Source organism: Schistocerca piceifrons, chromosome 1 (genome assembly GCF_021461385.2).
Source record: "Schistocerca piceifrons isolate TAMUIC-IGC-003096 chromosome 1, iqSchPice1.1, whole genome shotgun sequence".
Classification (NCBI taxonomy): domain Eukaryota; kingdom Metazoa; phylum Arthropoda; class Insecta; order Orthoptera; family Acrididae; genus Schistocerca; species Schistocerca piceifrons.
In genome coordinates this window covers 928,881,672-928,905,971 of record NC_060138.1, presented here as the reverse complement: position 1 = coordinate 928,905,971, position 24,300 = coordinate 928,881,672, and the positions used below count along the sequence as shown (strand labels likewise).

The following is a 24,300-nucleotide window of genomic DNA, read 5'->3' as shown; positions in this document are numbered from 1 at the left end:
AGCAATCACAAAATAACTAGCATTGTGAAACCAGGCACAAAATTTCAGGCAGTGAGTTCCATGAACCATGACAAGAAAACAGCAACAACAAATAATGACTTTTTCATGTTCTTAGCGGGAATAGAAGATGTAGCCAAAAACGAAATGAAAGATCCAGTGGTCTCCATCAAAATAAGGCAAAGTGAACTGAGAAGCTCAAACAGGTTCATCTTCTCTGTTCCACATTGACATTACTTACCAATCTGGTTGTGTGTAAATAAAGAAGTCCAATGCACAAGTAAGCAGATCCTAAATATATGCACAAGATTCAAAAACATGACATTTGTGGACATAAGCTGCATAGGAGAAAGATTGCATGCATCCTATGGCTTACATCTTAGCAGACTAGGGAAGGACTTATTTACATCACAGATCCAAGAAGTAGTGAACAGCAAATTGAATGAACAGTGTTGTGCTACGGTTGCTCTCCCTCGCAAGGACATAAATAATGAATACTTGGGAGAATCAGCCATGAAATGCCAGGCCAATAAAGCAATACATCAGCAGGACAATAAAATCTTCGACCAGTGTGACACCAAATGCAAGTGTATGTAGAATGAGATTTTCACTCTGCAGCAGAGTGTGTGCTGATGTGAAACTTCCTGGCAGATTAAAACTGTGTGCTGGACGAAGATTTGAAATTGAGACCTTTGCCTTTCATGGGCAAGTGCTCTACCAACTGACCTACCCAAGCACATCTAATGCCCCATCCTCACAGCTGTACTTCCACCAGTATCTTGCCTCCTACCTGCCAAACTTTACAGAAGCTCTCCTGCGAAGTTTGCAGAACTAGCACTCGGGAAAGAAAGGATATTGCGGAGACATGGCTTAGCCACAGCCTTGGGGATGTTTCCAGAATGAGATTTTTCACTCTGCAGCAGAGTGTGCGCTGATGTGAAACTTCCTGGCAGAATAAAACTGTTTGCCAGACTGAGACTCAAACTCGGGACCATTGCCTTTTGCAGGCAAGTGCTCTACCAACTGAGCTACCCAAACATGTCTTACGACCCATCCTCACAGCTTTACTTCCGCCAGTACCTCACCTCCTACCTGTCAAACTTCACAGAAGCTCTCCTGCGTGACTTGCAGTACTAACACTCTTGAAAGAAGAGGTATTGTGGAGACATGGATTAGCCACAGCCTGGGGGATGTTTCCAGAATGAGATTTTCACTCCGCAGTTGAGTGTGTGCTGATGTGAAACTTCCTGGCAGATTAAAACTGTGTGCCGGACCGAGACTCGAACTTGGGACCTTTGCCTTTTGCGGGCAAGTGCTCTGCCAACTGAGCTACCCAAGCATAACTCACACCCCGTCCTCACAGCTTTACTTCTGCCAGCACATCACCTCCTACCTGCCAAACTTTACAGAAGCTCTCCTGTGAAGCTTGCAGAACTAGCACTCCTGAAAGAAAGGATATTGCGGAGACATGGTTTAGCCACGGCCTGGGGGATGTTCCAGGAATGAGATTTTCAATGTGCAGCAGAGTGTGGGTGGATGTGTATCTTCCTGGTAGATTAAACTGTGTGCCGGACTGAGACTCGAACTCGGGACCTATGCCTTTTGTGGGCAAGTGCTCTACCAACAGAGCTACCCAAGCATGACTTATGCCCCATCCTCACAGCTTTACTTCTGCCAGTATCTCCCCTCCTACCATCCAAACCTTACAGAAGCTCCCCTGCATGACTTGCAGAACTAGCACTCCTGAAAGAAGAGGTATTTTGGAGACATGGCTTAGCCACAGCCTGGGGGATGTTTCAAGAATGAGATTTTCACTCTGCAGAGGAGTGTGCACTGATGTGAAACTTACTGGCAGATTAAAACTGTGTGCCAGACCAAGACTCGAACTCGGGACCTTTGCCTTCACAGGCAAGTGCTCTGCCAACTGAGCTACCCAAACACGACTCACGTCCCATCCTCATAGCTTTACTTCCGCCACTACCTCACTTCCTACCTTCCAAACTTTACAGATGCTCTTTAATGTAGATATGATATTACAACTTACAATTGTATTTTGTATATACTTTTGAAAAAAAAATTTCTGTCCTACATCATGAGTATTTTGACAGGTCCTACATCATGACTGTGATAAAATGGGTGCTAAACAAATAAGAATACCTTTTACAACATACATTTTTCTGGTTTAATTTAGTTAGGTCACCATCAACAGATTTGACATGAACTTATAAGACATTATATCTTTATACACTTTAGTGGGAGACTCCTTTACTTAACATAGTGAGATTTTCTATTTATCAATGTAAATATTGCCTAATATTGCTATCACAATCATGATATGTGCTGCTAAGTCTTGATAAAGCTTGACTTTTTTCCAATGAAGCACAAAAGTGAAAGAATGTACTGTCACCTCATGGTGAGTATTCCTTGGTATTTAGTGAATCATCACAGCTTATTAATTTATTTATTTTTTACTTATTTTTTAATTCCATGGCTGCTTGATGAGAGTATATTGCTAGGATCTAGAACATGTCAGATTATTACAGAAATAACAGAGTGAAGGAATGTATGATAAGATAAAAGAAACTATACAGATAGATAATGGAAACAAAAATTAAATTGTGATGGGGGACTGGAATTCGATAGTAGGAAAGGAAATAGAAAGAAAAATTGTAGGTGAATATGGACTTGGGGAAAGGAATGAAAGAGAAAGCTGTCTGGTAGAATTCTGCACAGAGCATAATTTAATCATTGCCAACACTTGGTTTAAGTATCATGAAAGAAGGTTGTACACAAGAAGAAGACCTGAAGACACGAGAAGTTTTCAGATTGATTATATACTGGTCAGACAGAGATTTGGGAACCATATTCTAAATTTTAAGACATTCCCAGGGGCAGATGTGGAGTCTGACCACAATTTATTGGTTACGCACTGCAGATTAAAACTGAAGAAGTGTCAAAAAGATAGGAAATGAAGGAGATGGGACCTGGATAAGTTGAAGGAACTAGAGGTTGCTGACAGTTTCAGTGGAAGGATTGGTTAACAATTGACTAGAACAGGGTAAAGGAATACAGTAGAAAATGAATGGTTGGCTTTAAGACATGATATAATGAAACAGTAGAGGATCAGACAAGTAAAAAGACAGGGCCTAGTAGAAATCCTTGGATAACACAACAGATATTTGTTTTAACTGTTGAAAGAAAAAAATATAAAAATGCAGCAAATGAAGCAAGTGAAACGGAATACAAAGGTTAAAAAATCATATTCACAGGACGTGCAAAATGGTTAAGGAGGAATGTCTTAAGGACAAATGTAAGGATTTAGAAGCAAATTTCACTAGGAGCAAGATAGGTACCACCTACAGGAAAATTAAAGAGGCCTTTGTGGAAAAGAGAAGCAGCTGTATGAATATCAAGTCCACAGATGGAAAATCAAGTGATTAGCAAAGAAGGGAAAACTGAGAGATGGAAGGGGTATATAGAGGATCTATACAAGGGAGATAAACTTTGACATTGTAGATGAAGAGGACATGGAAAATATGGTACTGTGAGAAGAATCTGACAAAGCTCTGAAAGATCTAAATCAAAACGAGGGCTCTGGGGTAGACAATATTCCATCAGAACTACTGATAGCTTAGAGAGCAGCATCAAACCTGTTCAGTACCACCCACATACATAGAACCAATCAAATTTTGTCACTGAATCAGAACAGGTAAAATAACATAAATAAATCCTGAAAATCCATTAATATAAAATTATCTCCCTCTTAACAAAAATTCTTTACTGAAATCATAATCTCATTTCCCCAGCACCATAAACTCACGAAATAGTTTATAACAAATGCTCCAGTAGGAATGACTAACACACACATTATTCTCAATCATTCCTCATAAGATAACTGACTTAAATCTATAGTATAAAAACTTAACAATTCAGTGACATTTCTCTGCCATTCAGAAATTAGCATATTTGTGCATATTTTGTGAACTGGAAACTTCTTATGTGTAGAGAGATGAGTCTGAGTTAGGATCTCATACTGATCAGACCTATTGATAGGTGCTCTGAAAAAAATTATTAATAATGTGATATACCTGCACCAAAATGTTTGAGAATGTCATTAAGTGTGGAAGAGAGTTCAGTGTAATACACATTGTGAAATTCAGAACTTCTTGACATCAAAAATAACTGAATTCTGCATAGCATGTTGCTTCTCTCTTGAACATGGACATTTTATTAGGTGAGACTGATTATAGCAACATTTGAGCAAGCTGATCTAAATGAAACAGTCCATTTAGGTATACACTTTCTGCGAAGGATAGCTAATAATTGTAATTAACTGGCTATGGTTATGAATGATGTGTGCATGTAGAATTTCATACTCTGTGCACCTTAGTGTAAGGCTTGGTTGTAACTGGTGTATGCAAGCTTCCCGTAATAAAATAAATTTTATGCACATAAATACTTTCATTAACTGTTATTAACCTTCCACCAAAAGAAATTGTTTTTAGTGGTTATAAGGTGTACAGCTGTTTTGCCATAGCTTGTTCCATCTAGAAGCTGCATTTCAGTAACTTCAAGGGGGCATGCCTTTGAGAAGAGATTCACCACAAGGTGCTTGGAACTCTATTCACAGCAGCCCCACACTGTGCCACCGCAGTGTACAGTGACTGTAGGTTGTTGTTAATTTGTAATCCCTGGAGTTTGGAAGAGTTCTCTCTAAACATTTCTTTGTCACCATTTTTAATTTTGGTGTCATCCAATTTTTTGTGTGCACTGTGAAAGTGAATGAAAGATACCCTGTTAATTCTGAATCAGTCTAGGGCTTGTTTGAACATAGTGATCACAGTGTTCTCTGGACTGCACAGAGGGCTTTGTAAATCATAACAGTCGTGTTGCCTGCAAGTAACATGAAGTGTGCTTTTTGTCTCATACACCATGACAGGCTATTCATAAATATTAACAACAGCAAGAGACCAAAATAGCCCTGTGGCTCTCCACATTTCATTATGACTCAGTTGGAGCAGGCAGTTGTCATTCCACATTTATTCAACACTATTGCTCTCTTTGTCTGAGGTATGACTCCAGCCACTTCACTACTTTACCATTTAAGTCATAGTGCTCAGCCTTTTTAGGTAGAATCTCCACAGTTAAGTGCTTTAGAGAGGATATGAAAGATTCCCTCTGGTGACTATTATGGTTTATTAATTCAAGGAAATGGTTAACAAATGATAAAAATTGCCTGTTCAGTTGAAGTACCCTTTTGGAATCCAAACTAATGTAAATTAAGAATGTTGTGTTTATTCATTTAGAAAGACTTTTTAATGATGAAACTGGTCAGTAGTTGGAAACCTCTGCTTCATCATTTTTTTGAACAGTGGTTTGAAAATTGCGTATTTAAGTCTTTTAGAGCCATTACCTACATTCAGAGACTCACTAAGTATGCAAGAGATAATTTGAAGAATAAAACTGCAGCATGATTCCGTACTTTCACTGAGATGTTTTCCACACCAGTGGCACTTTTGTTTTTCATTTGGCTTACCACCTTCTCTACCTCATCTGTTTTTATATAGGGTACATGCATCTGGCTAATGTTGTGCTGCACTGATTTTTGTAGAAGGTTTGTGGATTCAATAAAAGACCACTTACAACTAGTGTCAAATAGAGGTTGTTGAAGATATTGGCAACTATTTCACCTTTATCAATCATGCTACTAATAGAGCATACTTTGATCATCTCTGTATGCTCTGATCTCTGGCATGGCTCCACTAAATGTTTTTATTTTATGCTATGAACTTTTTATTTTAGATTTAAAGAACATGCTCTTGGATTTTCAATCACTTATTCAGGATATACAGTATAATTTATAGCGCCCACTTCCTGAAGTTTAGTGGAACTTCTGAGTGAATTTATTTCTTATTTTTTCTTTTTTTGTGAAACATTTATGACAACTAAACTTTGATTATGAATATGTACACTTACTTTTAAAATTTTCAAAGTAAAATACCTGTAGTTTAATGCTGTCAGAAACTGTGTCCAAGTATGCAGAAAGATCTCCAGATATTTTCACTCCATTCGTGTTTTCTCCATAAGGCACCACTGCAGCACTCAAGCTTTTCACTGTATCAGACTGAAAAACACAAGAAACTGCAGTAAACAAAACTATAATAAAGGTTCAGATGTTTTCTAGTGAGAGATTAAAGTGTCAGTGACCCTTTTTCACTTTCACTCCCATCTCAGTTTATAAATCTTATGAATAAAATTTGAATGTTGGTCTCAAAGAATAGGTAGTGATCATCACTTTGCACTGAGATACATACTGTTTTATAACATCACATTTACTGACATTTTACTCATTAAATCCTAAATGAAGTATGTTCCACTAATAAGTCCACATCTGGCCAAATGAAATAAATAAGGATATTAGTCTATTACATAATGATATGTAGGACTACCTTAAGTATTCTATGAACTCTACAGGAGGAGGCAGAAATGTTTCTGTTGACTCTCTGTTATCCTTTTGCTGAATGAAAGGAACTTAATTCTACTCCCTGATATTGTTAATAAGTTAATTTTATGTAACTGAACTTTAAAAAATATGTTTGTTTAAAAGAAAAATATTTATCTACTTTTTGATTATTCTGGTTTATGCACCACTTCTATATGTCTGTATAGTATTTGAGATGACCTGGACAAAATAGCAGCACAGAAATGTGGGTTTTGTGGAGTTTCCATGGCACCACTCTGCCAGTGAGTGAGTAAACATGGAGCTGAGGAGGCTCCTTCAGACATGCGAATCCTCATGGCTCACAACTCAATAGACAAGGCAAGGACAAGTAATTATATCTGTTGGCAAAAAACAAGAGAGGTTGCACCAGCACACAGAGGTAAATGCCATTGGTTATTGGGATTAGGTGAAACACTGGCTTTAGTCAAATTCCAACACACTATGTTACAGGAAATGAAACTGAGAGAGAAATGGAAAGCTGAAGGCCACTTCATTCATCAGAATATTAGTGGAGAGGGGAGGGGGGAATAAAGGAATAAAGCAAATAAACTATTTGAGTTATTCATTTTTTTTAGGAGGTATAAATCATTTGAAAAAAAATAGTGTTAGTTGCCTATCAGAGCATCATATCATTACATAACCACACCAATAGAAAATATTAATGTTAGTGGTTATACATTATTATTTTTCTCATGTCAGAAATGTGTCGGTACAGGTACATACATTTTACACAGCTACGATTAAATTACTTTTGATCAAAACTTGGCCACTTCCAGTGTATTCTCTGTTGATTGTTGAAGATCATCTTCTGTACAGGAGACTGGGCACAATTGACACCGAAGCATGTGCCGAACTGTCTGTTCTTCTACACAGTCACTCTGAATATTGTTTGCATCAGTGTGTCCCCATCTTGCCATGTTAACTTTTGATCTTCCAACTCCAGATCTCAGTCTATTGAGGGTGTCCAACTTGTCCATTCCCTGTCAAGGCCTGGAGGTAAAACTTCAACAACTCTTTTCCAACCAGTGGGAAGGTAGGTCATAACACTACACAGTTGTAACCTAACATTTTCAGCAGTGGTTCTAAGTTCCTTTGGTGTCGTTGACTTCAGTCATTGCAGATGTGGCTCATGCTCATACAGAGGATGGGTAATTTCCTGTTCCAATGCCTTTCTTTCCTTGCTCACAGCTATCTCTCTTCTAACAGGTGGTGGTGCTATTTCTGCGAGGTGGTAAAGCCATTTCAATGGAATGGATTTCAAGCAACCTGTTATAATTCTGCATGTTTCATTAAGGGCTACATCAACCTGTTTGGCATGAGTTGAAATCTACTAAACAGGACAGGCATATTCTGCCGCAGAATAGCATAGTACCATTCCAGATGTTCGGATTGTTTCAGGTTGACTACCCCACTGTAATCTGGCCAATTTCCTGGTGGAAACTTTCAACTTGCATTTCATGCAGTGCTTTTTGAAAGTAAGAGATATGTCAAGTGTCACTCCTAAGTATATACATAACTGAGCCCTTTTCAGGGCCACAATTAACGCTTACATATATTAACATAGAAGAACTGCTAGAGAACTGTGTAGTCAGCACCAGTGCCATATACTGTGCATACGGGAGACACATAGAAGTTGTGACATGTACAGTGGTTATACATAAGCTTCATATTCAAGTAGATCAGTTCACAGGAAGAGACAGCACATTCATATATAAAACAGGAATGTAAATACAAAAATACAGAAACAATAAAAAAATTTATAGATCAGGATTTAAAGGGATCTACTTGTGTGTTAATACTTGTGATTGTTACATCATACATGTCCCTACTGGATAACTGAGAGATTTTCATGAGAAACTGTGATGGTTTATTGTGTTGCTTTGCAGGCACGAAGAAGGGATTGTTTAGTTGCGGTGACTTAAATGTAAATCTCTTGAAGGAATCTGACAGAAAATGTGATTCATATGTGGTGTAAGCTACTAATAATTTCAGTCATAAACTTCCTGACTGGTTTGCTCCAAATAGTAGTACACAGGTAAAGTCTTCATACAAGAAACAGAAGTTAAAGAAATGCATCCCTGTCCTTAACATCCCTGTCCTTAACTTAGTTCCACATTCAGTTTGGAGGCACTCAGAGGTAGCACTGATGGTGATTAATGACAGCACTACTGAAAATTTTAAAGAAACCTTACGAATTTCTGACTCAGATGAAGTTAAGTATGATTCTAGTTGGCAAATCATCTAAATTGCTTACTGACTCGCCTTGACACTCTTTCAGTTTATGGACCAAATAGGGTGTTGTGTCCAGTTGTAGCCAACAATTTGTTCGAGGCTCCATAAAATTGGGTGATGTTGATACATCATTTAGTCCAGACTTTTATGACAAGCCGAAAAGGTATGCAGGGTGGGGGAGAGGTTTTCCAATAATGAGTATGACCAAGTAGTAGATTTCTCTCTCTGAGGAACAGAATGATTGGTAGAACATTATTAACATTGTTTATGGAGATTTGATGACTATGCTGAAAAACTTAGCAATGTATCTTTGGTACACTGAGGTGTAGTGCAATACTCAATAATAGTTAATTGACATGCTATAATAATGTGTAGCTCTTGTTTTGGAGTCCCTGTGCGAAAAATAGCCTGAAGAAGTAATGAAGGAGAAATATTTTCATATTATAAACTGTACTGCAGTATATTAAGAAAAGTTGTTAAAAATCCTGAAGTACACACATCTTCTCTCAAACTGACATATCAGGCAATAAAATCAAATCAAAATCAAATACTGTTAGAAGAGAGACAGGGACAAAAGCCATAGATTTTTGATGATCTTTCTGCTAAAGAGAATGAAAACAGTCTAAAAAGCAGTTCAAAGATAGCTGATATTATTAATAATTACCTTTTTAAAATAAGTAAGAATATTGGTGCAAACAGCATGAAACAGAGAGCAAAACAATACACCAAAGAAGCAACAGAAAGAACAATTGGTGAAAAAAGAACTAATCTAACATCCTCATTTCAAATAACTAAGATCATTATGACTCTAAAATTAAAACCGCACATGGTGTGTACAATGTTCCAGTAAAATTTCAAAAATTGTGACCCAATAATATATAATGCTTTTCACACACATTCTTGCACCTTTTTAGAGCATGCTAGCTAGGATACAGGGATCATGATGTGGAAGCAATTGGGCAATGAACTAATTTTTAATATTTAAACACTTTTATTAAACAACAACAGTATAAATGTGTCTTGAGCAGTATACAACTTCAACAATTAGTTAACAACTCTTGCCACTCAAAATCCTTAAAGGGCTGCCGATTAATGTTCTAAGGCTCTTTCAGTTCATTTACTTAATTGAAACACATGATAACAGTAACATGATATAAGCCAAGTTATGACCATAAGCCTTTCCTCTAGCTCCTCAAAATGTCAAAATGGTTTGGATATAGCAAGGCAAATGGACACTGGTCTCAGATGATGGTATGAAAATTTAAATATAATGTTGTACACTAGTCCCTTCAAATATTAAACAATTTTCACTATGAAAAAGATAAAGAGGCAGTAATCCTTTCAATGATTAGTGACTAAAACAATCAGTACAGAATTAACTAATAAACATCAGGCACTAGACCCTTCAAATGTTAATTTAAATATAGAAAGAATGTCTGGGCAGTAGCCCCTTTCAATGACTAGTGATTACAAATAATTAATGCAGAAAAATCAGCAAACAGATATGAGGCACTAGCACCTTCAAATATTGAACAAATAGAAAGAAAAGTAAACACTAGCCCCTTTAAATGACTAGTGATAAGTAACAATTAATGAACAAAATTCATTGCAGAAAAGATAAACCAGCACTGGCCTCCTTTAATCATTAGTAACTAAAGACACTTATCACGAAAATCAGCAAATAGGTGTTGGCATCTAGCACCTGCAGATGTTAAACAAATTTCAATATGGAGACAATAAGTGAGCACTATCCCTTTGAATTATTAGTTATTAAAAACAATTAATGCAGAAAAAGCAGGAAACAGTGGCTGCAAACTGGTCCCACCAAATGTTAAACAAATTTCAATATAGAACAAATGAAGCAACCTTGACTTCTATTAATAATAAGTTATTAAAAATAATTAATACCAAAAATCAGCAATAGATGTCCAACACTAGCCCCTTCAGCTGTAAAACAAGTTTCAATATACAAGGAATAACCAGGCATTTGCTGTTATTTGCCCTCACATGATTTGCAAATCATTAACTAGTCCATATACTATTACTCATAATAAAACTGCCACAGTGAAAATAGAAATTTTCATCAGTTTCACCCTATCAAGAGAGTACTTGGTGGATTTTACATAACCAAACCTCTAAGCAGTTTGTAACTACTACAAGTATAGTTCCAGAATTTTTGGGCCAGTTGCAGTCATCCAAAAGAGTGGGAAGGGCATCTGGTATTTGGATGGTCACAACTGCTTTTGGTATACCACAGCAGTACAATGTGCTATGAATTTAACAACCAACAAAACATTACTTAAGTAACCAGTTTGAGTTCTAAAAGATCAGAAAAACTATATGAGATTATGTATATCAAAGATAACAGGGAGTACAAAACACAGTCAGTGAACAATTATTTAAAAAGGGAAAATTGGTTTATTTCCTGCTATTCCTTGGCACAGCCAGGAGTGCTAAACAAGAACAGTGCCTGGATCAACCAGAATTGGGTGAACTGGGAATCCAGTTCCTTCCAGCACTTTTGTTGATAAGTTCCATGAGCCACTACTAGCTACTGTATGCAATATCATATATAGCACACTTGTGGGTGAGCAGGCACTTGGGCTTGCTTTTCGTCCTCTCCCTGTGAACTCTCTCCTGGCTGCACTCTCAACACAGACCTGTCTTGCTCTGCCACTGGCCCCTTCTAGTGAGTGTCATTCTCACCCACAGGCAACAGGCCATGGCTCCACCACAGAACACTGAAAAGGACATGTTTTCAAGCACACACACCTCCAATCTGCCTACACGCCATGTGGTCTTTGGCAACAAACATGCCAAATATCACTACATCACATCAGAAGTATCAGTTCTTATTAACTAATGTAATGAATCATTAATTCAGTGTGTTCCCCAGTCAGACTGCAACATGCCATTGTCAAGCTTCTCTATAAGAAGTATAAATTAACAAATGCAAATAACTACTAACAGCGTCACTTGTTAGATCATTTTCTAAAATTTCTGACTCCAAGCTTGTTACACATCTATGTCATAATGGAATATTTGCACATATTGGAATCTTTGAATTATGAAGTAGCACCAACTGGTCTCTTCTGTAACTAATTGAAGCCATTTGATTTTGTCAGTCATAGAATTTAAGTTTTTAAACAATTTGAGTTTAGTACATGTCTAGTTTAGTTCCTATTTAAGAAACAGAAAGCAGAAAGTTATTGTATATATTTGAGTGGTACAGTGATGGATGCCACACCTTCTGCATGGTATAATGTATCATTTAAGTTATCATATTGAAGACATAAAGTCTGAAAATGAGCCCATGATCATATTTTTGGTACTTTATTTTACAGGTCCATTTTGATCACATAAATTTTACATTTCACTATGACTGGTTTTGGCTGCTACCATCTACAGATCATAAAATATTCTGATGTAGTATCAACATCAAACTAAACATGTAGGTACATAGTAAGTGTACAATGTGTGTTGTAGGTAGAAGTTCAAAATAATGTAATTTGTCCTAATGAATGCTAAGAGGTTCCAAATGAGAAAGAAAACGAAATAAGGATATTTCAACATTTACTTTTATAAAACATTATGTTTTCTGTGCTTTGAGCATAAAAATTCCATGTCAAAGAATAATTATTGTGAGACAATATATTACATTGTAGATGTCTGAACATTGGAGAAATCTACATCTACATACATACTCCACAATCCACTATACAGTGCGTGGCGGACGGTACCACGTACCACAACTAGCATCTTCTCTCCCTGTTCCACTCCCAAACAGAACGAGGGAAAAATGACTGCCTATATGCCTCTGTACGAGCCCTAATCTCTCTTATCTTATCTTTGTGGTCTTTCCGCGAAATATAAGTTGGTAGCAGTAAAATTGTACTGCAGGCAGCCTCAAATGCTGGTTCTCTAAATTCCCTCAGTAGCAATTCACGAAAAGAACACCTCCCTTCCTCCAGAGACTCCCACCCGAGTTCCTGAACCATTTCCGTAACACTCGCATAATGATCAAACCTACCAGTAACAAATCTAGCACCCTGCCTCTGAATTGCTTCTATGTCCTCCCTCAATCCGACCTGATCGGAGTCCCGAATGCTCAAGCAGTACTCAAGAATAGGTTGTATTAGTGTTTTATAAGCGGTCTCCTTTACAGATGAACCACATCTTCCCAAAATTCTACCAATGAACTGAAGATGACTATCCGCCTTCCCCACAACTGCCATTACATGCTTATCCCAGTTCATATCGCTCTGCAATGTTACACCCAAATATTTAATCAACATGACTGTGTCAAGTGCTACACTACTAATGGAGTATTCAAACATTATGGGATTCTTTTTTCTATTCATCTGCATTAATATACATTTATCTATATTTAGAGTTAGCTGCCATTCTTTACACCAATCACAAATCCTGTCCAAGTCATCTTGACATGTTATTACATGAAGTCTTATGAACTCTATGTTGCATTATTTGAGCTTTTTCTGTGATCACTAGTGAAGCTGATACACCAGAAGTCATTTCTGAATAATAAACAAAAGTTACTGTATCACAGAGGTGACAAACGTGTCAGCTGTAATGTACCACAGCTGTACTTATAACAAGAATACAATTTCAAATGGATGAAAATCAAGTTTGGCCCTTCCCATGAACGATGCTGAGGAGTGAAGTTCAGTACTTCGAAAAGGCCGGTGACACAGCCAAGAAAGAAAAGGTAAAACAATGTGGTCATAAAAGGATGTCAGAAGTATTCGCCTCATGTATAAAAGGAAAAATCACTAAGCAAGAGCTTGCTAAGAAAATATAAGAAAAATTACACGTTTCATGAAATATGCAGATTCTGAAATTGACTCAAGGAACAACAGTAATGATTTTTGTAACATAAATCTGACTTTCCAAGGTCAGTCACATCACTGTATCATTACCTATATTGATAATACAGTATACTTGTGCCTTTGCATGACAGGACCTGAGTTTATAAAATCATGAAAGAGTTTTAAGGATTGAAGTATTAGCACTGTGTGAATATAATTTTTGAGAATAAGCCAATAATTTCCATTTCATTAATAAGAATTTTATATACATGTCATAAAAAGAACTGGAATCCTGGAAAAGTATAAATAATTAAAGAATATAACAAACCATTTATAGGCAATAACATTTACAAATGAACACATTTTTGGAAAATCTGAGTAAAATTTCAGTTAATAATGTCACGTTAATCATACTAGGCACATTTCCTTCCACTTTGTATTACACTTTTGGTAGTCTATTCTCAGTAATTTCTTTCTTTCATACAGGTAATTTCACTTATTACAATAGCATAAAACCTGTAGTGGCTGATGAAACAGTGTCTGTATTGTTTTTACATTCAATAGGTAGAGGAAAACCATCCTTCCTGTAGCTTACTCATACCTATGGTAATAAGTGATATCTTTCACTAAATATAGACATTACTGATAGAATTTTGTTATGGAAGTGAACAATATTACTGAAAAACTGGGTGAAATAATGCAGTCCCATGAAATGAATGTACTGGTAACTGATAAAGAGTCATCACTGGCAATTGCAGTGAGACAGAAAACCATAGAAAGAAGGACAGGTGATAACTGGATCTCAAACTCAATACAATTAACGAAGAATGGTTTGTCGAAACAGATGATAACAGTGATAACTTGTGATAAGTGGCTGTATGGAACTGCGCCCACAAGAGCAATAGTTTCTATCATAATGATTTGCGTGAATCACATATCTTTCCTAGCACGCAAATAGTAGAACAGGAAGTATCCATTGAAAAAGAACAATAAAAAAATAGTAGGAAACCAGTCTTATCAGCATCTGAAGGTGACAGCCTTGTCCTAAAATGCCTAGAGCAGATGTCGAAGCAGTTTTAACAAATATTGTCTAAGCAGTTGGAAAGAATGTCAAATAATTTTGATCAGAAATATTTGAGTTTCAAAACAGAATTTTTGAGTTTTGAGCAAAAATTGAAACACAAGTTTCAGGAAAAATTTTCCAAACTTTAAGCCAAACAGAAGAATATTACTTAACAGTTAGATGAGCTTACCTGGAAACAAACAAGTTTACAGACAGAAAATTGAATCTTAGCAATGGTGGTATCAAGTAATGAAAGCTAGCATGTCAGATTTACACAACATATATGGTGATTGAGTGGTTCAGGTACAAAAGATATTGGAGGACATGGGTTTTCTTAAATTAGAACAGAAATACATCAGTAATGAAATACAAAAATTAAACAGTCTTGCTAATGGTGGGTTATTTGACCGTGACACTACACTTGCAGAACAGGCAGTAGAGCAACACCATACTCACCTTGCAGGAATGGAAAGGATACTAACTGAAAGAGAAGATTGTTAACAAATGCAATACTAATTTGAAGAATGCTGCTCAACAAATATGTAATGAAAGAAGTATACAAGCTTGGGTTCAAGTGAACTGTTTGTTGTTAGTAACAAGAAGACAAATGGTAAAAGAGTAAATAAACAAAACAACAGATATTCAACTAATATTACACACAATGTAAGTGAAGGGATTATAAGGTATATGGGCAGTTATCAGTACCTTACTTACAGTGAGGAAACTATTCATATGTGACTCAAGTAACTATATCACATACACATGATAATACATATTGCCAGTTGATGATGTTGGCAGATAAAAGTCTATTTAAACATAAACAGTTTCAGGTATTTTCTATGGAAAATACTAACTGAAAGAGGGGGCATGATTGTTAACAAACTCAACACTGATTAGAAGAATGCTATCCAAAAAATATGTAATGAAACAGGTGTACAAGCTTGAGTTCAAGTTAACCCTTTGTTGTTAATAACAAGAAGACAAATAGTAAAACAGTAAATAAGCAAAACAACAGTTCTTTACTTAATATTGCACACAGTGTAAATGAAGGGAGTAGAAGGCATGTGGGCAGTTATCAGTACCTTATGCTGTTATTGATGTGGTCTTCAGTCCTGAGACTGGTTTGATTCAGCTCTCCATGCTACTCTATCCTGTGCAAGCTTCTTCATCTCCCAGTACTTATTGCAACCTACATCCTTCTCAATCTGCTTAGTGTATTCATCTCTTGGTCTCCCTCTATGATTTTTACCCTACACGCTGCCCTCCAATGCTAAATTTTTGATCCCTTAATGACTCAGAGTATGTCCTACCAACTGGTCCCTTCTTCTTGTCAAGTGCCACAAACTCCTCTTCTCCCCAATTCTATTCGATACCACCTCATTACTTATGTGATCTAATCTCCAGCATTCTTCTGTAGCACTACATTTTGAAAGCTTCCATTCTCTTCTTGTCCAAACTATTTATCATCCATTTTTGACTTCCATACATGGCTACACTCCATACAAATACTTTCAGAAACGACTTCCTGACACTTAAATCTATACTCGATGTTAACAAATTTCTCTTCTTCATAAACGCTTTCCTTGCCATTGCCAGTCTACATTTTATATCCTCTCTACTTCAACCATCTTCAACAAAACTCCTTTACTACTTTAAGTGTCTCATTTCCTAATCTAATTCCCTCAGCATCACCCGACTTAATTAGACTACATTCCATTATCCTCGTTTTGCTTTTGTTGAAGTTCATCTTATATCCTCCTTTCAAGACACTGTTCATTCCGTTCAACTGCTCTTCCAAGTACTTTGCTGTCTCTGATAGAATTACAATGTCATCAGTGAACCTCAAAGTTTTTATTTCTTCTCCATGGATTTTAATACCTACTCCAAATTTTTCTTTTGTTTCCTTCACTGCTTGCTCAATATACAGATTGAATAACATCGGGGACAGGCTACAACCCTATCTCACTCCCTTCCCAACCACTGCTTCCCTTTCATGCCACTCAACTCTTAAAACTGCCATCTGGTTTCTGTACAAATTGTAAATAGCCATTCGCTCCCCGTATTTTAACCTTGCCACCTTTAGAATTTGAAAGAGAATATTCCAGTCAACATTGTCAACAACTTTCTCTAATCTACAAATCTAAAAATGTAGGTTTGCCTTTCCTTTATCTTTCTTCTAAGATAAGTCGTAAGGTCAGTATTGCCTCACGTGTTCCAATGTTTCTATGGAATCCAAACTTATCTTCCCTGAGGTCAGCTTCTACCAGTTTTTCCATTTGTCTGTAAAGAATTTATGTTAGTATTTTGCAGCTGTGACTTATTAAACTGATAGTTCGGTAATTTTCACATCTGTCAACGCCTGCTTTCTTTGGGATTGAAATTATTATATTTTTGTTGAAGTCTGAGGGTATTTCGCCTGTCTCATACATCTTGCTCACCAGATGGTAGAGTTATGTTAGGACTGGCTCTCCCAAGGCTATCAGTAGTTCTAATGGAATGTTGTCTACTCCCGGGTCTTGTTTCGACTCAGGTCTTTCACTGCTCTGTCAAACTCTTCATGCAGTATTGTAACTCCCATTTCGTCTTCATCTACATCCTCTTCCATCTCCATAATATTGTCCTCAAGTACATCACCCTTTTATAGGCTCTCTATGTACTCCTTCCACCTTTCTGCCTTCCCGACTTTCCTTAGAACTGGGTTTCCATCTGAGCTCTTGATATTCATACAAGTAATTCTCCTTTCTCTAAAGGTCTCTTTAATTTTCCTGTAGGCAGTATCTATCTTACCCCTAGTGAGGTAAGCCTCTACATCCTTACATTTGTCCTCTAGCCATCCCTGCTTAGCCATTTTGCACTTCCTGTCGATCTCATTTTTGAGACGTTTGTATTCCTTTTTGCGTGCTTCATTTACTGCATTTTTATATTTCCTCCTTTCATCAATTAAATTCAATATATCTTCTGTTACCCAAGGATTTCTACAAGCCCCCACCTTTTTACCTACTTGATTGTCTGCTGCCTTCACCACTTCATCCCTCAGAACTACCCATTCTTCTTCTACTGTATTTCTTTCCCCCATTTCTGTCAATTGTTCCCTTATGCTTCTCCCTGAAACTCTGTACAACCTCTGGCTCTTTCAGTTTATCCAGGTCCCATCTCCTTAAATTCTCACTTTTTTGCAGTTTCTTCAGTTTTAATCTACAGTTCATAACCAATAGATTTGGGTCAGAGTCCACATCTGCCCCTGGAAATGTCTTACAATTTAAAACCTGGTTCCTAAATCTCTATCTTACCATTTTATAATCTGTCTGATACCTTCTAGTATCTCCAGGATTCTTCCATGTATACAACCTTCTTTTATGATTCTTGAACCAAGTATTAGCCATGATTAAATTATGCTCTATGCAAAATTCTACCAGATGGCTTCCTCTTTCATTTCTTATCCCCAATCCAAATTCACCTATTATGTTTCCTTCTCTCTCTTTTCCTTCTCTCGAACAGGTGTACAAGCTTGAGTTCAAGTTAGCACTTTGTTGTTAATAACAAGAAGACAAATGGTAAAACAGTAAATAAGCAAGTCAGTAGTTCTTTACTTAATATTACACACTGTGTAAAAGAAGGGAGTAGAAGGCATGTTAGCAGTTATCAGTACCTTATGTACAGTGAGGAAACTATTCATGTGTGACTCCAGTAACTATACCGCATACACATGTTCATACATCTTGCAAGTTGATGATGTTGGCAGATGAAAGTCTTTTAAAACATTAACAGTTCCAGGTATATTCTACCTAAAAAAAGGTGTGCCCCATAGTATTCATTAAATATGTTCAAGATATTCTACCACATAGCTGGAATGAACAGGAAAAGATTCATTGTGTGGTAGGAAACACACAGGGGGCACCTTGCTATGAGCTGCAAACATAACAGAGTGTTGTGAAACTCTGAACAATTTGAACAGGCTTTTTTTTCCTACATTTTTGTCACCAGGAGTACAGGAATAACTCAAACAAGACGTTTTTGACCTAGAACCATTTAATAACATACAAGTGAACTAAGAAAATATTTTGAAAAACATCTGAAGAAGATTCCTTAGTGGAGTAAACCTATGTCACATGTAGATAAATTTTAAGATTTTAAAGATTAGGCTATATCACACATTAAGGAGAAGTTAGTTACAATACAAGAAATTGATTTAGAGAATTCTTTGGTCTGTAGTTGATGCCATTGACCTCATTTATGAGGAGGGATGTATGCAAACAAGAAACATGGATTCACCCTGTGATTTTCATAGTATTACTATGGCAGGTCAAGTCAATAATATTAATTACCAACAGGAGTAGCAGCAACCAGTAACATTAGATAATAAACCCAATAGCAATTATTTTAAAGCCAATGGAAACACACAGAAAAGCGAACAGAACATATCAACCTTGGTTATCCCAAAATGCAAATTAATCATAATAGACAAAACTGGTATGGTGAACCATCTAACAGGAATCTAAAAAATAGCAATGGTTATCACAGAAAAACAAAATATCACATGAAACCTGTCTAAAGTAATAACATTAGACAAGGGGAACCAGCCTTTCATAGTAATCAAACCAACAACTGGCATACTTAAGAGAATCCAGTTCAAATATTTGAGATGGTTAATAGTAATGAGAGTATTCCAACGCCACCATAAAATAATGCTAGCCCATGAGATTCAGGATTTATGGGAGTGTATTTGGCAACTACTCATCTTTTGAGCTATGATGAGGAAAACAACTTTGGAGAGTAGTTACTTTCTGATGAGACAATGAAGGACAAAGAGGAAGTGGTACAAGCAATATAGGCAAATATAGGCAAACATAGGAAATGCTGGATGCAGTTGTTTCTGCAAATGTTTTCTCCAAAAGTTTGTCTGACATGATAGCAAAGGACCTGCTTTACCCACTTTTCCTTGACAGAACTCCACAGTATTAACAGCCATAGGAAACAAGACATCAAGTGACAACTAGCAAGCATTCATTTCTGTTACCTTAGATAATACTATGATCAAATATATTTTCTTATGTTTGGCAGGTTAATAGTAAATTGTATTCTAGGAATGGAGTTTTGTACACAGTATAAGACAAACTTAAGGTATCAATGTAGATACTGGTAACTGCTGCTTGCAGGTTGACAGATTTTATCAGTTAATTTGGTTATGATGAAGGAAGACTATACACAAAATAGCTTTAAAGCAACTTTTAACTGTACCTATCCCGAAATACTATTAATTAATGAGCAATGCAGTTATGAGGTGTTGTGTAACTTGATATCACATAATGTTATCAAAGAAAAGGTTGGGGGGTGAGGTTATTTAGCTGAGGCACAAAGAAAGCAGTTATGTAAATTATTCATACGCCATGACACAGATGTTTTGTAAATAACCAAGTATTATAAAAGATTACATTTAGAAAGTGGATGTATATCCACATCACACTATCTGTCATAATTCTTACCCAATCCATTGGGTAAAGAAAGAGGTAGCAAATAAAGAAATAGAAGGAATGTTAAGTTGGTGAGTAGCAGAACCTTTGAACTTTCCATATTGCAGTCTGTTGTTGGCCATCATTAATGAAAATGATAGTATTTTATTACTACTTGTTGCTTGATCTATTAACAAAATTGTTATTCATGTAAGGATGAACAAAACTTGAAATTTCATAGTGTTAAGTATTTAACTTCACTGGATCTGTGCTTTTCGTACTGGCAGGCATTACTTCACCTAGATAGTAGGAAATATACTGCATGTTTATGTCCTGGCCACAGTTATAATTTTTGTTTATTAACTTTCTGACTCAATGTTAGTGTGAGTGTCCTTACAGCAGCACTGGACCCTGTTTTGGGATCAGGACTGCACAAGAGAGTCACCATATATGTCAATGTCGTATTGACCACGAGTTCGTGTAGGAAACATTTAGGTTTGTTAGGTGAGGTACTGAAAATTTCTTGACTTTAATATTATATTTAATTTAGAAAACTCCACACATGGAAGACAAAAAATAATATATTTCAGTTACATTATCTCCCCCACAGTTATTTTTCTTGATCCCAGAAATTTTTCTACATTACAGAACAGAAAACAATTAACAGTGTTTACAGACTAACTTCATTCTTTAGAAAGTTCATACCTAAACAATTGTTAAATAGTGAACTGACCCTTAAACTGTTAAGATAAAATAATACATGCACTGAAGGATTGCAAAGAGACTTCCAGGTCATAAAGGAAACTTTAGTAAATGTAAATATTTTACACCATCCCAATATGACACAAGAGTTTTGCTTAGGCGCAGACGTATCATTTCAGAGTCTTGGGCCTTGTCAGTTTCAAGTTAGAGAAACAGATGGAAAGAATACAAGCTGTTTAATCAGTTTTCTCAGCCTAACACTTATCAAGTGTGGAGAACCTTACTGAACATGAAGTGTATTCGTAGTATGGGGCTTTTAGAAGTTTGCATACTATTTGTGGGAAAAGCACCAAAAGTTTATTTTCACAACAAAGCTTTGTCTTTTTTGCTGACTTGCAAATTGTTACACATGAAACTTGCTTATGGTACTTATTCTTACAGAATTCAGTTTTGAAGTAATGTATATAAAATGGGAGTGAAACGCTTCAGCTGACATAATTTCAAGACTCCAACAAGACTAAATGAATTTAAAGAACTAAATGAACAGACCTCAGATTGTAGAATATTATTAATACAAGACAAAAATTGTAGACCCTACTGTGTCACAAACTGGGAAATTTAAAAGAAAAGGATCCTTGTTGGAGGAAGTTAAAAGAGAAACTAAATAACAAGTAAGATGGGAATATATGTAAGTATCTCACAATACACAAAGGCTTGCTATTTCACCAGCAAGCACCAGAATCAAACTGCTGGTGGGTCTGTATACATGAAGACTATGTAACTGAATTTAGTAGGTTTACACCCAACATGTGGCATTATTGCGGAGTAAAAAGGTGCAATGTGTTAATTATGTCTTATTGTCTTTCTCCAAATTTGCACTGCAATGTCCAAATAGTAATAAAAATGTATATTGTATGTCAGAAGGTCACACAAATCAGTTTCATGTGAATGAATAACATCCTATCATAACAAAAAAACACAAGAATTAGGGTCAGTTGACACAGATGGACCATTTCCTGGAGGAAGAGGAGGTGTTAAATATCTGATTGCTATATATGATGTTTTCATGAAATATGTATGAATGTATGCATGCTATGAGAACCATTGTAACTAATATAATTATTAGGAGGATAATTGTGGCCTATGTTCCTACAACAGGTGTACCTAAGTCTCCATTAACTAACAACACATCATACACTCCTGGAAATGGAAAAAAGAACACATTGACACCGGTGTGTCAGACCCACCATACTTGCTCCGGACACTGCGAGAGGGCTGTACAAGCAATGATCACACGCACGGCACAGCGAACACACCAGGAACCGCGGTGTTGGCCGTCGAATGGTGCTAGCTGCGCAGCATTTGTGCACCGCCGCCGTCAGTGTCAGCCAGTTTGCCATGGCATACGGAGCTCCATCGCAGTCTTTAACACTGGTAGCATGCCGCGACAGCGTGGACGTGAACCGTATGTGCAGTTGACGGACTTTGAGCGAGGGCGCATAGTGGGCATGCGGGAGGCCGGGTGGACGTACCGCCGAATTGCTCAACACGTGGGGCGTGAGGGCTCCACAGTACATCGATGTTGTTGCCAGTGGTCGGCGGAAGGTGCACGTGCCCGTCGACCTGGGACCGGACTGCAGCGACGCACGGATGCACGCCAAGACCGTAGGATCCTACGCAGTGCCGTAGGGGACCGCGCCGCCACTTCCCAGCAAATTAGGGACACTGTTGCTCCTGGGGTATCGGCGAGGACCATTCGCAACCGTCTCCATGAAGCTGGGCTACGGTCCCGCACACCGTTAGGCCTACTTCCGCTCACGCCCCAACATCGTGCAGCCCGCCTCCAGTGGTGTCGCGACAGGCGTGAATGGAGGGACGAATGGAGATGTGTCGTCTTCAGCGATGAGAGTCGCTTCTGCCTTGGTGCCAATGATGGTCGTATGCGTGTTTGGCGCCGTGCAGGTGAGCGCCACAATCAGGACTGCATACGACCGAGGCACACAGGGCCAACACCCGGCATCATGGTGTGGGGAGCGATCTCCTACACTGGCCGTACACCACTGGTGATCGTCGAGGGGACACTGAATAGTGCACGGTACATCCAAACCGTCATCGAACCCATCGTTCTACCATTCCTAGACCGGCAAGGGAACTTGCTGTTCCAACAGGACAATGCACGTCCGCATGTATCCCGTGCCACCCAACGTGCTCTAGAAGGTGTAAGTCAACTACCCTGGCCAGCAAGATCTCCGGATCTGTCCCCCATTGAGCATGTTTGGGACTGGATGAAGCGTCATCTCACACAGTCTGCACGTCCAGCACGAACGCTGGTCCAACTGAGGCGCCAGGTGGAAATGGCATGGCAAGCCATTCCACAGGACTACATCCAGCATCTCTATGATCGTCTCCATGGGAGAATAGCAGCCTGCATTGCTGCGAAAGGTGGATATACACTGTACTAGTGCCGACATTGTGCATGCTCTGTTGCCTGTGTCTATGTGCCTGTGGTTCTGTCAGTGTGATCATGTGATGTATCTGACCCCAGGAATGTGTCAATAAAGTTTCCCCTTCCTGGGACAATGAATTCACGGTGTTCTTATTTCAATTTCCAGGAGTGTATTTTATGAATCCTAAATGGAAATTTTTTCTCAAAGGACACCAGTAAAACAAATTTTAGTATTCCAATTTCACACAGAAGAAAGTCCAGTAAAAATATATTTAAAGAGTTTAGTCACTTCATTAGGACTTATATGCCAAACAAGCAAATGAAATGGGTAGAGTACATTGCCCACTTTCAGCACATAGTTAATAATTCACCACACCCTCTAATGTTCTGATGACTTAAAGTGTGAGTGTGAGTGTGGGTTATACTGACTTATTTCCCCAAACCACATTCCACTTCTTTATGAGGTGACTTACTTGGAATTTTTCAACACCTCTTCTTTATGGGATAGTCAGCTACTGGAAAATCTCTTGTCTTCTTCTCCATTGAATAATGCTAGGTACAGGAACTTTTAATCCTGTTTCTACTTATAAAATGAGTAAACATACAAACTTTCCCTTTCATCAGTTAATGATAAATTTGACTTTCATACACAATATAGTTCACACTTTCAATATACATACGTAACTTTATGTAAGTACCTCATACCATCAAACATTAGAAAGAAAATGAGTTACAGTTAAAAGAAAGTTGGCTTGACTACCATGAGTTTCTTAATATGAATCAGAAAATATATCTTACGTCTAACAAGGCTGAGTCAGGAGTCTACAAGAGTACCTTCTCAACTGCTCTGGTTTCACACAACAATAGCCAATGACACAATAAGCACAGAGTGGCATAAAAACTCCATGGATCTTCCTTACACACACACTATAACCTCTATGGATTGCCCAACAGGTACTTGTCGATGCCGTTCGTCTACCGCATCTGCTTTTTTCCTGTGACTGATTTTAAACCTGGACACACAAACATGAGATGCACAGTAGGTTGGCTTTTACCAACCCACACTCATTTCTAGAATATTG

At 37.5% G+C, this 24,300-nt stretch overlaps 1 protein-coding gene across 1 annotated transcript in view; it reads right to left on the bottom strand.

Moving 5' to 3' along the window:
- Positions 1-24,048, bottom strand: part of LOC124802626 (polycystic kidney disease protein 1-like 2) — an 83,031-nt gene extending 58,983 nt beyond the window's left edge. Inside the window, exons 1-2 of the mRNA XM_047263520.1 lie at positions 23,692-24,048; positions 5,999-6,121 (exon numbers count right to left, since the gene is read on the bottom strand). The gene's annotated coding sequence lies outside the window, so the exon portion shown is untranslated. The remainder of the gene's footprint in view (positions 1-5,998; positions 6,122-23,691) is intronic.
- Between the last annotated feature and the right edge of the window lie 252 nt (positions 24,049-24,300).